Genomic DNA, 16528 nt, shown 5'->3' with positions numbered 1-16528 from the left:
TAAACATAGTCACATTATGTGTATATGCCTGTGTGGAGACAGTTTGAGTCAGAAACTCAGATGGCAGGCTAGAGCTCGACATTTTTGTGATGAAATATGCTATTTCTGAATGCAGAACTTTTCAGTCATAAAAACACCTGAAAGGCCTGAAAGAGATCAAGCCTCAGACAAGAAAAAGTAACTAAAAAGTAACGTACGCATTACTTTCCATGAAAAGTAACTAACACAATTAGTTACTTTTTTGGGAGTAACTTAATATTGTAATGGATTACTTTTAAAAGTTACTTTCCCCAACACTGTCTGTGAGCTTCATTATTTTGTAAAATTCGTAAGCCCTCATAATCTTAAATCAAAAATGCAAATCTCCTCCCCTTCTCGAAACAATTTCCAAACAATCTTTATCTCCGGTATCGAGGAATGGGGAGAGTGCGGGGCCAGGAAGAAATCGATAGATGAATTAAAGTCACACCCTACCTTTTTTCTAATTTCAGAAGCCGCTTCACTTGGATATATGTCACGACTGGAAAAATAAAACAATCACTTTATTGTGACTGTAAAAGTAGAGACTTGAAATAACATGCTTGGTGGTTTAAAAGTCTTGACATTTGTGACAATGTTGAGATCTCTTTTAAATCTCCAAAGAAGACAAACATGAGATGTTGAGGTTGAGGAGGAACCCTTGCAATATTAATGAGGTATCATGTGTGATTTTTCTTCCCTACGGGTCCACCGGTTTGAATTAGGGGAGTGCTTTCTACTTGAGAAGATAGCATCTGATGGATCAAACAGTTTTTAGAACACAGATGTGAGGCGTTGCCAAAATATCTTCGCTTTTCATGAATCATTTCATTTTTCAAGGTGGATGATTTTTAGTTTTGAAAAGTCGCCAACAAAATGAGCCAGCAATATATAGGTCGCCATATTTACACCGTACGTTGCCAAGTCTTTCATTTGACATGAACTCGCTCACAACGATAACTAGATCTGACAAATCATTTACCGTACATTTTACTGCATGAATGATTATAACATTTGTGACAGTTACATTGTTTGTTGCATGCTGTATAGCTTGTGCAGAACAGCAGACAATGCAGTTCAGTCTGATCCTCTTCAATTCCTATTTAAAATTCAAATGAACCGTGTTTATCTGAGCTTCCTTGCCTGTTTTGTGGCAGTGGGTTGTTGACCTTAAGGAAATGGAAATTTGCCATCAGCGAAGCAGCAGCCATCTGCCCTCCATCTGCAAAACAGAGGGAGAGATACAGTATCCCTTTCCCTGTGAGAGATGGACAGAGAGATTATACTTGTCTAATCAGAATAATGTTATTAGACTTGCAGAATCAGTGTAATTGTGTTAGACCAATAACCCTTTCTGGATGCGCCATCGGAGAATGTGCAAAACTATCTTGGCCTTGAGCTTTGTGTCCGGAGAGATCCGAATAGATTCTAGCAGGGGAGATTATCAAAAACCGATAAGGAATTTCCTTTGAATTCCAGAATTTTCCGTTGGACATCAGCTGCTTATTGACTTGATTGATTTAACTCTATTGATCCACTTGACCTCTTACTTTGTTGCATACCTAATACTGCTTTTGCGATATCAACATTGGAATGATTGACTACGGTCTTTGTACTCAGCTAATTTAAACAAAGTGTAAAACAAAACAACTTTTTTCAATAAACGCATCCCATTGTACGGTGTCTACAGTCAACCAAGTTCTAGTTAATATGCGCCAAATGCCGTGTCATGACCCATTCTGTTCCCATTGTAGTAGGAGACTGCTGAGAATTTTCTGTGTTTTGTACATTGACCCCAGCAGGCAATATGCGTTTAAAAGATATTGAATCACTGTTGATTACATTGCATATCATACATTTCAAGTTATTTTGGCAAAAACGACATGTAATCAAGTTTATTTTGTGGGGTCACTCATAGTCGGACTGAATCAGGTCTATAGTTTACCTAAGCCCTATTCAGACAGGATTAGTTTTATGGGATGGAGTCACGTAATTTTACTCCAAAAAATTGTAAATTTCCTTCGCCTAGAACGCGAGTAAATGCTTCTTTAAGTGCTTCTATATTTTAAAAAAAGTGCAAAATTACAGGAAATTACGAAATGTACATGTATATTTACAGCTGGTCTATTCACACGGGATTACTATTACCTGAGGTAATTTTAACGGAACTTTTTACAGAAGGTAAAAGTCGCCGTAATCTTTACAGACATGGAGCATTCAGACAGGACAAAAGTCTACTATTCGGACGGGATTAGTTTTACATAGGGAGGTGGGGTAAAGCAATTTTTATTAGAGCTTCTCAGTGATTTTAGTCCCTTCCGAATGCTCCATGTCAGTAATCATTACGGGCAGTGTTGGGAAAAGTTACTTTTAAAAGTAATGCATTACAATATTAAGTTACTCCCCCAAAAAAGTAACTAATTGCGTTGCTTAGTTACTTTTCATGGAAAGTAATGCTTACGTAACTTTTTAGTTACTTTTGCGTTACTTTATCTTGGCTGAGGCTTGATATCTTTCAGGCCTTGCAGGTGTTTTTTATGACTGAAAAGTTCTGAATTCAGAAATTGCATATTTCATCACAAAAATGTCGAGCTCTGGCCTGCCATCTCAGACTCAAACTGTTCCCACACAGGCGTGTACGCATAGAGTGCATAATGTGACTACGTTAAGTTTAATTCAGTACGTAATTTTTTTATCGAATTAATAAAACTAGAAAAGTAACTTGCATTACTTTTTTGAAAAAGTAACTCAAATATTAAAGGTGGAATACGTAGAATTTGCCACTAGATGGCGCCAAAACAATAATAATAACAAATGACGTAGATTAATGATGCTCAGAAGCAGCGTGGAATTATGGGATTTGTAGTCTTTAACTCAACCGCTGATGGCCATCTTTTAGATGCGAACGAGAAATCACATTGACGGATAAGGTAATCAAGTCTTATAAATGTTGCGTTTGATGACATTGTTTTATTTCATTATGTAAGGTTATATGTAACGTTCAAAACGAAATTGTTAGTCATAGATGTTACAGTATGAGTCCAAATTCGATGGTGTGTTAACACAGCACAGAATTAAGTGTTCAAACTTACAATCTAAAATGATTTTTCACATAATGTATATCGACAGTACAAATCTTATTGTGAGGTTATGATGTAAAACTATGATAGACTGTACAGTACCAAACTCTACTCTATTAGTAAGTGTCTGAAAATGACCATTTGCTTTATGTTATATTGCAGTATAATACCTCTTGATGTGCATTATATCATACGCGGGAAGACGCACTGATTACAGTCTACACACTAATCTTTTCGTTTGGTTGGCCCGTAGATTACGGGAGCTGTCTTTGCTGACACAACCAGCGGCAGACGGTAAAGAGTAATCTTAGTCCATAAACAAGCGCGTAGCCCGACAGGCGCTAACGCATACTTCGGCATTTGTCCAAGACATTGTTTCATGTGGTTTTTACGTCAGTAAAGGCAGTAACAAAGGGTCACGTAGATATTAACGTCACTGACAGGAGACTGCACTGCCCTGTGTCAATGTTTTGAATGGCAATTTTCTCACGATTTACAAGTAGTTGAAAACATTATAGATATTGATAGTAATCAGTTGGACAAAATATATAACACTGGCCTAGTAGTTTTTGGATATTTTACTGCAAATAGCTTACAAATTGCACCTTTAATGTGTACATTAAAAAGTAATGTGTTACTTCAGAAAAGTAATATTATTACGTAATGCATGTTACTTGTAATGCGTTACACTGCAAAAATGACTTTCTTACTTAGTATTTTTGTCTTGTTTTCAGTAGAAATATCTAAAATTCTTAAATCAAGATGTATTTTCTTGATGAGCAAATGACCTAAGAAAATAACTCTAATTTGTAAACAAAATATATCAAATTTAAGTGAATTTGTGCTGTAAAAAAGTAAAATATCTGCCAATGGAATAAGACATTTTTTATTGAATTTACTTAATATAAGAAAAATTCAGAAAAAAATTCTTATTTCATTGGCAGATTTGTTTGCTTGTTTTAAGCACAAATTTGCTTAAATTTGATATGTTTTGTCAAAAAACTAGACTTATTTTCTTAGGTCATTTGCTCATCAGGAAAATACATCTTGATTTAAGAATTTTTATATTTCTACTGAAAACAAGACAAAAATACTAAGTAAGAAAGTCATTTTTTGCAGTGTACCCCAACACTGATTACGGACAATGTCAGTGAAGATTATGGCGACTTTTACCTTCTGTAAAAAGGTCCAGAGAAATTACCTCAAGTAATCCTAATCCAGTGCGAATAGACCAGCTGTAAATATACATGTACATTTTGTCATTTCCTGTTATTTTGCGAGTTTCTTTCAAATATAAAAGCATTTAAAGAAGCATTTACTTGCGTTCTAGGTGGAAGAACAAGTCAGTGGCAAGTCAGTTCCTGAATACCACGAAACAGACTTTAAAATAAAGGCAAATTCACTTCTCAGAGGCACGGAACTGTTTCTGAAACTAATGTTCTCCCCAAACTGAGCTTTTTTCGTCTATGTCATGTTGTTTGCACATGTGATCAGGAAGCATGTGCACATGATGACGAGACAGGTGACACGCTGTGTAATCGAGTTACCCCTCCCACTTCTGAATGTTTTACTGAGATTCTTAATCCTGTGCGAATTGGCCATCAATATTACAGACGTCCTGTGGTAAAATTACATTACGCCATCTACCCCCATAAAACTAATCCCGGGCTCTAGACGGGACTTTTGTACAGCCTGACGAAGAAGATTTTTGGAACGTTCATTTTTAATTAAGCTGAAATAGACTCACTTGTTTGTCCGTTCACAGCTGCAGGCTTTAATTGGATCTGGAGTGAGTGACACTTAGATTGTAAAAAATACATCTGGCCAGCTGTCGGCATCTGTGATCTCCATCTTCATTCTGTGCCCATTACTCATAAATTGGCCACCAGACGTGAAAAGAGGCCCGTCAATGAGACGAATGGTTTGCTTTTAAAGAGGAACAAAAAAAGAGTATAAATTCTTCCGAGACCCAACCCAGACCTGCATTGTTCAGCATGGTGACTGGTATAGCTAAGTGTCTGTAAATATATGCTGTCACTGATGGGATGGAGCAGACTGGTAATGAATTGGGAGCTGTGTGTGTATTGTAATGTGTTTCAGGGATGCAGAAGTTATTTGAGGCTGAGAGGAGTGTGTGTTTTTGTATGTTTAGTTTTTAGGCCCGTTGACACTATGGACGATAGTCAGAGGTGTAAAAAGTACTCAAAAATTTTACTCAAGTGAAAGTACAAGTACTGAGTGTAAATTTTACTCAATTAAAAGTAAAAGTATCTGGCCAGAATTATACTTGAGTAAAAGTAAAAAGTGCCACATTAAAATTGTACTTGAGTATTAAAAAAGTAAAAGTAACCGGAAGAAGGAAAACGAGAGATTCATGTTTAAGCTTTCTCTAAGAACATGAAGTGAATGAACCACATACAACGTTTTATTCTTTACAACTGTTTGTATTTAATTGTATTTCATTATCAAACTATAAGACTACTACCTAATTTCCAACATGATCTCACAAAGTTCTGTGTTATAGTCACAGAATATTTTGCTCATTTATCCGTGTCATTGTCACGGATCTCCGCATTTTTCGTGTCTGGACCACGACTTTCTTTTACGTGTCAGTTTTACGTATTGATTACTCAATTGTTTTTCCTATTTTTAAACCATTTTCGCGTGGGTTTGGGGTTAGATTTGGGCTTTGGGTTAGGATGTCACTTTAACTATTGGTTTTGAAAAAAAATTCCATACTTTTAAACAATTGTCGCCTGACGTTAGGGTTAGGAGTTGAGTTTGGATGTCATTTTATGTTACAGAAAGTCGTTCTAACCCCAAACCCACGCAAAAATGTTAAGAAAATAGGAAAAACAATTGAGTAACCAATACGTGAAACTGACATGGAAAAGAAAGTCTGTGGTACAGACACAGAAAAATGCGGAGATCCGTGACAATGACAATGAATTTTAGTATGCAACATGCTATTCAAAATTCAAAACCTCGAACTTAACTTAAATTTCAAGCTCTATTAAGCCTCTCACAGGAAGCTGATGCAGGATAAGGTGTATTAGACCTTGTTCACACTGTAAGTCCAAATCCGATTTTGGTGCATATCCGATAGGAATCCAATCACATTTAGAACGGTGAATGGCTAAAAACCACATGAAATCTGTTTCTCTAATCCGTTTCAGGCTACATCCAGAGGTGGTTTGAAATCCCTTTCAGTCTTACCGTCCTGATCGCATTTGTGTAGCTTTTCGGTTACGTCATGCTGTCACGTCACATAAAACACGTCAGACGTCAAGGCAAGTTGTCATGCCAGCGCAATGTCATTGCCATAGAAACAGTGCAGATAATCCCGAAAACGGCTACAGGATGCACAGATCGGATCTGAACAGTTGTGAAACACAATGTGGACACTGAGTCAGTCAAATTAGATATGCACCAAAATTTGGACTGACAGTGTGGACAAGGTATAAGTCTTGATAGAGAGGCTGCAAACAGCAGGAAACGTGTCACACTTTATGTGTTGTCGGTTTCAAAGAAGCAAAAATTCTTCATCATTAGATGAACTGTTGGCCAATTCCTCAGTGTGGTCCAAAGGCTCCAGAATAAATAACATTTCAATTAAACTGACCATCAGCGCAATTCAATTGGTTTGACAGAGCAAGCAAAAATAGATCTCTAAAAAATAAGTACTTTTTGACTGTAAATAAAATTGTAAGGAGTAAAAAGTACTTTTTTTCTTTAAAAAATGTAATTAAGTAAAAGTAAAAGTACTGATTTTTAATTGTACTCAAGTAAAGTAAAAATACCAAAAAATAATACTTAAAGGGATAGTTCGGCCAAAAACGATATTAAACCCATGATTTACTCACCCCCAAGCTGTCCGAGTTGCATATGTCCATCGTTTTTCAGACAAACACATTTTCGGATATTTTAGAAAATATTTTAGATCTTTCTGTTCATTAAATGTTATGTTACGGGGTCCAGCAATAGTCCACGACCTTCAAGTCCAAAAAAGTGCGTCCATCCTTCACAAATTAAATCCAAACGGCTCCAGGGTGATAAACAAAGGTCTTCTGTGGGTAATCCGTGCGGTGTTGTTGTAGAAATATCCATATTTAAAATGTTATTAACGTTATAAACTACCTTCCGGTAGCGCCGCCATCTTAGACTCAGGAGAGAGTATGAGCGTAGTGTACGCACTTTTCTTAGTGACGTATGACAAATTCGGAGGGCGGGGGCACAGAGAAGCAGCAGAGAAACTCTGTACGCTGCGTAAGCTCTCATCCTGAATGCGCATCACTCCAAAATGGCGGCGCTACCGGAAGGTAGTTTATAACGTTAATAACATTTTAAATATGGATATTTCTACAACAACACCGCACGGATTACCCACAGAAGACCTTTGTTTATCATCCTGGAGCCGTTTGGATTTAATTTGTGAAGGATGGACGCACTTTTTTGGACTTGAAGGTCGTGGACTATTGCTGGACCCCGTAACATTACATTTAATGAACAGAAAGATCTAAAATATTTTCTAAAATATCCGAAAATGTGTTTGTCTGAAAAACGATGGACATATGCAACTCGGACAGCTTGGGGGTGAGTAAATCATGGGTTTAATATCGTTTTTGGGCGAACTATCCCTGTAAGTACAGTAATCAAGTATAATTACTCAAGTACTTTACACCTCTGACGATAGTTATGATGATACTTTTGAAAAATGTCCTAAATTAAAGAGAATGGCCTAGTAAACACCACTATTTTAAAGACAGAGAGGAATGATATTGTTGGGACTTCTTTCAGAGCATTTTTCCAGCTGGTGAACGATCAAAAATTGAAATTCATTTGAAATAAAAGTAAAAAAAAAAATTTTTTTTAAATGGCCCCTAGTTTTCACTAGGGCGGTATCCTTTCAAAAAGTACACCTTTGTACCCAAAATGTTCATATATGTACCTTTAGAGGTACATATTAGAACCCAATGTATATCTTTACCTGGTAAATGGGAGGGGTGCGCGGGGTTAGTTGTAACAGGGACTGTTTACATTGTTGCACAAGGTTGAGCATTTTGTTTTTTACGCTGCCAAAAGACGATCTCCCGCAAATTATTGGAAATGTATAATGTTTTTCCAGAGAGTTATTGATGAACAAGTGTTTTGGCGGCATGTAAGTAAATTTTCTCATCATGTTTTTTTTTCGGTTTCTGATTTGGGTGTGTAGATACCAAATCCAATGCTGTGTCATATTAATCAGTGTCTTGTTGACTTAAACATAGCATCGTTTTGAAATATGTCTGCAGCTCTTAGCAACTTTTTTGGTGGGCTTGAAAATATTTTGACCCAGTGGGGTTAATTGTAACGCTGTGTTACAACTAACCCCTCAGCACTAACGATATGAAACCGCTAACGTTAGCGTAATTCTTGCCGTTGTTTTAAATAGGCTACACACAACTGATTGCTGGCTGCCAACAAAATAAATGTGCCAGTCTTAGCAAAAATCATGTGTCAAATTAATTTTTGTTCATATCTTTAATATTGATTAAATAAGGTCACGCCAAAGATTGAAATCATAATAAAATGAAAGGCTAAAATCAGACTTCGATGTTCATTATCTCAGAATTTGCAATTTGTAGTGTGGTTATTACAGACTGGGTCACATATAAAAATGTTTTGTCATAATTTTGCTGCTTTTTCTTACATATTTAGACATTTGTATCCATTTATAATTGAACTATTGTTAGAAAAGGGCTGGATGAATGAATACAGTGTGGATACCTGTCTATTATAGACAGATATATAAACAATGTCCACTTTAAGTATATAGACAAATAGTATTGAAATATTTGCTTGCAAACTTTATTTTAAGCAAGTGTTACAACTAACCCCCTGCCTGTTACAAGTAACACCACCTATGGGGTAAGTTGTAACGTTTGCACTTCTGTCACGTTTGGTGTAATTGTCCAAGAATGGTAAGTACTAGAAACAAACTTCAAATGTTCATTTGTAGCAGAGATTTGTGTGTTGCTTGTGTAAAAATATAATTCATTAAACTCAAATATTTTTTGATAGCCTGGGTGCCAGCCGATCTTAGCCCCGCCCACAAGAATTTGAGAACGGGCAGATCGGTCTGGCGTTTTTCCGTTGAGGAGCTGCTATGCTAGGACTAGAGCTGGGCGAACCAATCAAATTGTCAGGGCGGGCTTTATACGATGATGGACAGATAATCAACAGTAACGTAATGAACCACGTCACCAAAGAGCGCGTGTGTTGAATGGCTGCCGCTGTAGAGTTCAGATGTGTGGATTCTGACATTGAGTCTGTTCTAAAAGATATCGACAGAGCATTGATTTTAAAAGAGGAACAGAGAAACGCAAGCAGGGCATTTGTTGATGTTTTTGCCGTCCTTCCTATTCGGCAAAAGTTGGTCGCAACTGAAATGGCTAACGTTATCACGGCGATGCAACTCAGCGTGCACGACGAGATGGATATAATTAGCGGTCGTTGCCAGCTTCTTTTCGGAAGCCCGGAATCGTGGTTGCTGAATAAGTGGAGGGACATAGGCTCCAATATTTTCAAGCAAACGTAATGGGTATCGTCGTGGATGAAGTTCACCTAACGTACAAACGGTAAGAGATAGTCTTACTCTATGACTTAGTAAATACTTCATGTTGTGATATAAACGAAATGTTGTAAACATAATAGGTGTTGATGTACATTCGCTAACTCAGTATAATCACAATGTTAGTGTCATTGTAGCGAAATAACTAGCAGTTCGGTCAGGCTGCAAAGACGTAATTTCAACATACACTCACACACACACTCCGTTGCTCTGATTGGTCGTAGGTCTATCCAATTGAGTGCAGAGGCATTTTTCGGTTGAGACACGCCTCATAATTATAGCTCAATGGAGCGGTATCAGACTCAAATTCTGACTAGAATTGAGTATGACAACGTCAGGCTAATTTTTTGAATGATTGAGCCAAAACCAAAAAGCTTTACCCCGGATTTCCACCGACTGCGGAGCGGCTGCAGATCGGCTCCGCACTCCGCCGTCCGTCAATACCCACCGGATTCGTATTTGTTGTAGAGCGGCTGCGTGCTGAAGTGATGAGAACCCTTGAGTTCTCGCAAATTCACATGAAGATCGTGCGATATCTAGTTCTGTCTCCGCCCATTATGACGTTAAATTATGACGTTATTACAAACCAGCCCAGATCACAACACGAGATCTCACGAATTCAGGTATGATCACACGATAAAGTCATGGCTCCGCCCTGCGGAGGTATCCGGCAAAAATAGAAGCTCTGCGTATTTGTTCTGGAGGGCAGTGGATGGCTGGAGCTGTGACGGATTCGGAACGCAGTCAGTGGAAATACACACATTGACTTGAATAGAAACCGATTGACTACGCGACCGTTCCGCAATGGATCCGCAGCCTTTCCGCAGTCGGTGGAAATTAGGGGTTAGGTTGTGCCCCGCTCTCCCCTATTATGACCTTTTTAAAGGATGTTACATTTTTTGACTATTTTTTCTGACAGTGTATGCACTGCAAATAAATGATTTTCAAGAAAAAATGTATTTTAGTATTTTTGTCTTGTTTTCAGTAAAAATATCTAAAAATTCTTGATGTGCAAAACGACCCAAGTCTAAAACAAGCAAAAAAATCTGCCAATGGGGTAAGCAAAAAAATCTTGAACATTTTTCTTAAACACTAAATTAAAGAAAAATTTGCTTACCCCATTGGCAGATTTTTTTTGCTTATTTTATTAAATTTGATATTTTTGGTCAAAATACTAGACTTTTTTTCTTGGGTCATTTTGCTCATCAAGAAAAAGCATCTTAATTTAAGAATTTTTTGATATTTTTTGATATTTTGATATTTTTACTGACAACAAAAATAATTTTTTGCAGTGTGTGCTTTTTGGCTAATTTTCACTGTTTGTGTTGACACAGCTCACTAAATATAAGTACATAAACCAAAATTTAGTCCATTAAGCTTGCTTATGTTTTTAAGTGGGACACATGACTGATTTGATCAATGGAGGATCTGGCCGATGTTAAGGGAGAGCGGGTTCATCGAGTGTGTGTGAGTTCTTGTTGATCTATAATTGTAGATATTAGTGAGGTTTGCATGTTCAGCATGCTCCCGTCTCCCGCTGTTCCTCTCCAGCAGGAAGTGAAGTTCCCGGTGAACGGGTGGACTACAGCATCAGAGGCATATGGGTAAATTGAGCTGCGCAGCTGGAGCTCCCCGCTGCGTCCTCATTGGCCCCCGCAGCCCGTTGCCACGGTACCGAATGCCCAGCCATGAAATATGGATTCAGATCAGGCGGCCTGTTGTCATAATAGAAAACAAACCCAAACCTGAGAAAACACAGAACTCGATGCAACTTCAGAGTACAAAATAACAAACCTCCCGGGGATCGGGCTGTAAACTTTGATTTTAATTCCACAGTCTGACCTTGTTCTGGATTACAGCGCAGGCAATATCTCTGTTAAACCATATTATAACTGCTGGCCGTGATCTGTGTTTAGTTCTGCCGCAGGCTGCTTTAAATTCGCTGTAGGTTTGCCAGGTGTAAATTAGCTCTGCCCTTCATGCCATTCTTCTGCTATCATGACAAAGTCTGCCACGGCATTTGGATCAAACAAAGAAAAATCTCGATGTTTCTCCTATAGAAAGTAAGTGTGTGTGTTTTCACGTCTTACCTTCGATCCCTTTATCCAGTATGAGAGCCACACACACACACTGCTCCTTTAAAGCCGATGTATTATCTTTAGCACGCTTCACGTCACATTGAATTTCCCCTCCATTTGTGCATTTCAGCAATTAGCCACGGGACCCAGAGCAGCTCTTTGTACAATGAACCCCCCGGTGGTCTGTCTTTAGCTTTGATTACTAAATGCCTCAGGAAGTACTTTCTGTTTAGTGATATTAAATCTGATTCAGGGTTGACTGGTATCAGCCGTATATCCTTAAGAGTTGAGATGGCCCACAGGGAGAGCAAGAGTCATGCTGAAGTTGCACGGTTGGTGAATCAGGGAAATGGTTTTTGATGGCAAGCCATCAGGAGGATGATGTTGAAAAAAGACGAATTTCCTTACTACTAATCGGAGACTAAACTTGTATGAAATGTCACTAATGGTAACAGACATACTATTAGGAAAATTGCTCGGGAAATGGCAACCATATGTATCTGATTTCAATGGTTGACTTCGTTCTGTATACTAGAGACTTGGAAACATATGGAAAAATGCTTGTAGAAAATATGCTTAAAATATATGGTGTGAAAAAGTGTTGCCCCCTTCAGATTTCTTATGTTTTTGCATATTTGTTACACTTTAATGTTTCAGATCGCCAGACAATTTTAAATATTAGTCAAAGAACACTTGTGAACACAACATGCTTTTTAAAAGGTTTTCGTTATGAAGGGAAAACAAAATCCAAAACGACATGGCCCTGTGTGAAAAAGTGTTTGCCCCCTAAACCTAATAACTGGTTGTCCCACCCTTAGCAGCAACAACTGCAATCAAGCATTTGCGATAATTTGCAATGTGTCTGTGTCAGCGCTGTGGAGGAATTTTGGCCCACTCGTCTTTGCAGAATTGTTGTAATTTCGAGCATGCACCACCTTTTTAAGGTCATGCCACAGCATCTCAATATGATTGAGGTCAGGACTTTGACTAAGCCACCCCAAAGTCTTCATTTCGTTTTTCTTCAGCCATTCAGAGGTGGACTTGCTGGTGTTTTTTGGATCATTCTGCTGCAGAACCCAAGTTTGCTTTAGCTTGAGGTCACCAAACAGATGGGCGGACATTGTCCTTCAGGATTTTTTGATAGACAGCAGAATTCGTGGTTTCATTTATCACAGCAAGTCTTTAAGGTCCTGAAGCAGCAAAACACCCCGAGACCATCACACTACCACCAACATATTTTACTTTTGGTATGATGCTCTTTTTCTGAGATGCGGTGTTACTTTAATGCCAGACATAATGGGATACACACCTTCCAAAAAGTTAAATTTTTGTTTCGTCAGTCCACAGAGTATTTTCCCAAAAGTATTGGGGATTATCAAGAGGTTTTCTGGCAAAACTTGCAGCGGTTTTTGACTTGTAACTCTGCCACTCTGTCTCTTTTTTTATGGTATAGTCATGAACACTGACCTTAACTTAAGGCCTGCGGATCTTTTAATATTTTGTGTGGTCTTTTGTGACCTCTTGGATGAGTCGCCATTGCACTCTTGGGGTAATTTTGGCCGGCTGACCACTCCTGGGAAGGTTCTCCACTGTTTCATGATTAGGGTTAGTAGAATAAGTTGACATGCACCTGCAAGATACTTATAGTCAGTTGAATGTCTGTTAAGGTATCATTATAATAAAGTGTTAATAGATTTCAAGCAGATAGCTAATACTGTAAAGATTGGTAGTCGAGAAGTAGTTGCAAAGTAACTTATAATTAGTAAAATGTCTAAGGTGGACTATCGAAATAAAGTGTTACCATAAAAACATTCAATTAAAAACTGCATGTTGTGTTCACTTGTGTTATCTTTGACTGCTATTTACATTTGTTTGATGATCTGAAACATACAGACAGATAGACAGATAGATAAACATACAAATAGCCAGACAGACAGACAAGCACACAGACAGACAGACATAATTTAAATCAACTTCTACAATGTGGAATAAAACCAAATTAAGAATAAGTGACCTTACATTTTTTATTGTTATTAATCATATGTAAAAATTTAATATATATAACAGTACATTGTAAAAAAATCAGTAGAAATTTCAATGTTATTGCAGCTAATGAGAAAATAAAAATACAATAACAGCCTCATGCAAAGCATTCTGGGAACCATAAATCATCATCAACCTTTTTCTGTTTTTTGCTTCAGATTTTGTTTCCCAGAATGTTTTGCTTGATGCTGTTTTTTTAATTTTACTCTGTAAAGACAAAGACTTGTAAATGTTTAATATTAATTTAATTTTGAACAAAATGTTGCCAGTAAATAACATACATTTAAATCTACGGTAAGTTTCCGGCAACCCAGCTGTAATTTCTACAGAATTTTTTTACAGTGTATGTGTATATCTGTATATTCTGGAGAGCCAATATGTGATTGTAGCTCATTTCATTCTGAAAGGAAATTCTCTCCTCTGAATCCATTATGAAAAAAACATTCAATCAATTGCTTTTAATGATTAGTCCATACAAGAGGGAAATGAGCCATACAAAGTTTTTCTATTCCTATAATTTGTCGACTGTGAGAAAATCCTGCGTGACATCTCGAGTATTCTGTGCTGTTGTTTAGGGAAACAGTCAACAGTGGATGTGTTGGTGAAACCTGTTCAGTCAGACATTTGACGGGAGGAAATGACACGTATCGCCTGGTGAAAACTTACCCCCGTCTGACTTAATGGCCATCGAGCATGCACACACACTTACGGGAAATTATGTGTGAGGTGACGGTCTGCACGCAGGAAGTGAAGGACTGCATGTCATTACGGATTAAGAAGGGTGGGTTTCTATTGGCAGAGACCTCCCACAGTTTCTCATTATTCTATATGCAGAAAGACACATACATCTGACGCAAAACCTTATATGTACCGCAAAAAATGATTTTCAAGAAAAAAAATCTTTTTTTTGTTTTTTTTGTCTTGTTTTCAGTAAAAATATCTAAAAATTCTTAAATTAAGATGCTTTTTCTTGTTGAGCAAAATGACCCAAGAAAATAAGTCTAGTTTTTATACCGAAAATATTAATTTAAGTGATTTTGTGCATAAAACAAGCAAAACATCTGCCAATTGGGTAAGCAATTTTTTCTTGAATTTTTCTTGAATTTAGTGTTAACATTTTTTTTTTTAAAGATTTGTTGCTTACCCCATTGGCAGTTTTCTGCTTGTTTCATGCACAAAATCACTTAAATATAATATTTTTGGTATAAAAACTAGACTTATTTTCTTGGGTCATTTTGTTCATCAAGAAAATACATCTTAATTTAAGAATTTTTAAATATTTTTACTGAAAACAAGACAAAAATACTAAGAAAATTTGTTTTTTAAAAATATTTCTTGCCGTGTACACTTCAAAAAATTACTTTCTTACTTAGTCTTGATTTCAGTACAAATATCTAAAAACTCCTAAATCAAGATTATTTTCTTGATGAACAAAATTTGATGAAGAAAATAAGTCTAGTTTTAGACAAAAAAATTACAATTTAAGCAAATTTGTGCTTAAAAAAGCAAAAAAAAAATGTGGTAAGAAAATGTTTCTTGAATTTTTCTAGAATTAAGTGTTTAAGAAAAAAGTTATTTCAAGATATTTTTTCTTACGTCATTGGCTTGTTTTAAGCACAAATTAACTTACATTTTTTTTGTCTGAAAACTTGGCTTATTTTCGTGGATCATGTTGCTCATCAAGAAAATACATTTTGATTTAAGAATTTTTAGATATTTGCAGTGGCGGCCGGTGACTTCTTTTTTCGAGGGCGCTCGAAAGTTTGTCACAACGGGCTCTATCTTACACCCGGCGCAATGCAGCGCAATGCGCGACGCAAGTGTCTTTCGCTAGTTTCCACCCTAATTTTCACGTTTAGCGCCGCATTGTTTAAATAGCAAATGCATTTGCGCCCCCTTTTGCGCCCATGGGCGTTCTGGTCTGAAAACGAGGTGTGTTCAGGCGCATTGCTATTTTGAGGCAACTAATATAGAGGCGCAATATGTTTTATGTTATTTAAAGAGCGCATAATATGCGCCTATAAACGGGAGGACAACGCGGGTTTGCTTATCACAAAGTACATGAATGCCCAGCAGCACAAAATGCTTTTAAATATGAAAGATTAAAGGATTGAATGAAAAAGATTATTATTGAGTCTCTTGGACATAAATGAGACGTTAGAAGGCGCAAAGAGCTGCTTCACCTGGTAAGTAAATAAATGCTTTGCTTTAAACAAATGCATCTGTTTTTAAATGTTTTTTTTTAATGCTACCTCACAGATTTATTGTATATGATGACTCTGTACCTGTGGATATGGTGAGATGAGAAAAAGTTTAAGTAATGCTTAAAAAAAACTCTTTGCTAAAAAAACGCTGTCCAAGTGCTGAAACGTGCTGAGAGCCGTTTGTAAATTCTTTATCTCCTGTTTGTTACAAATAAAGTATTTTTAGAGTACAAACCTTATCTTACATACTTGTAAATTATTTTTTGATGATATTGGATAGCCATACATTTAAAGCAATTACAAGCCTGCTTTTTTACTTCCACGACTAAAAGAAAACGGGTTTTAAAGGTTTTAATAAAAAATAACAATTTCAATACAAGTGAAAAACAACACAAATATTTAACATTAATCTTAAACTGGGGATCTTCTTCCTCCGCTTAGTTTTTCAGTTTACAAAGTCCGTCATCTAAATAGGGATTCGACATAGCGCCAGCG

General features: G+C 37.0%; 2 long non-coding RNA genes across 3 annotated transcripts in view; one reads left to right on the top strand and one right to left on the bottom strand.

Annotated features, from left to right (window-relative positions):
- The window catches only part of LOC129439825 (uncharacterized), a 74965-nt gene that overhangs the window by 55205 nt on the left and 3232 nt on the right, over positions 1–16528 (top strand). The gene's annotated exons all lie outside the window — the stretch shown is intronic.
- On the bottom strand, positions 528–5113 carry LOC141358990 (uncharacterized). The gene is made up of 2 exons (XR_012365593.1): positions 4846–5113; positions 528–1240 (listed from the first exon to the last, which is right to left on the bottom strand). It is a non-coding gene; the product is annotated as an uncharacterized lncRNA (long non-coding RNA).

This window comes from Misgurnus anguillicaudatus, chromosome 22 (genome assembly GCF_027580225.2).
Source record: "Misgurnus anguillicaudatus chromosome 22, ASM2758022v2, whole genome shotgun sequence".
In the NCBI taxonomy this organism is placed as follows: domain Eukaryota; kingdom Metazoa; phylum Chordata; class Actinopteri; order Cypriniformes; family Cobitidae; genus Misgurnus; species Misgurnus anguillicaudatus.
The sequence above is the reverse complement of the archived record's forward strand: the minus strand, read 5'-3'. Positions and strand labels throughout refer to the sequence as shown.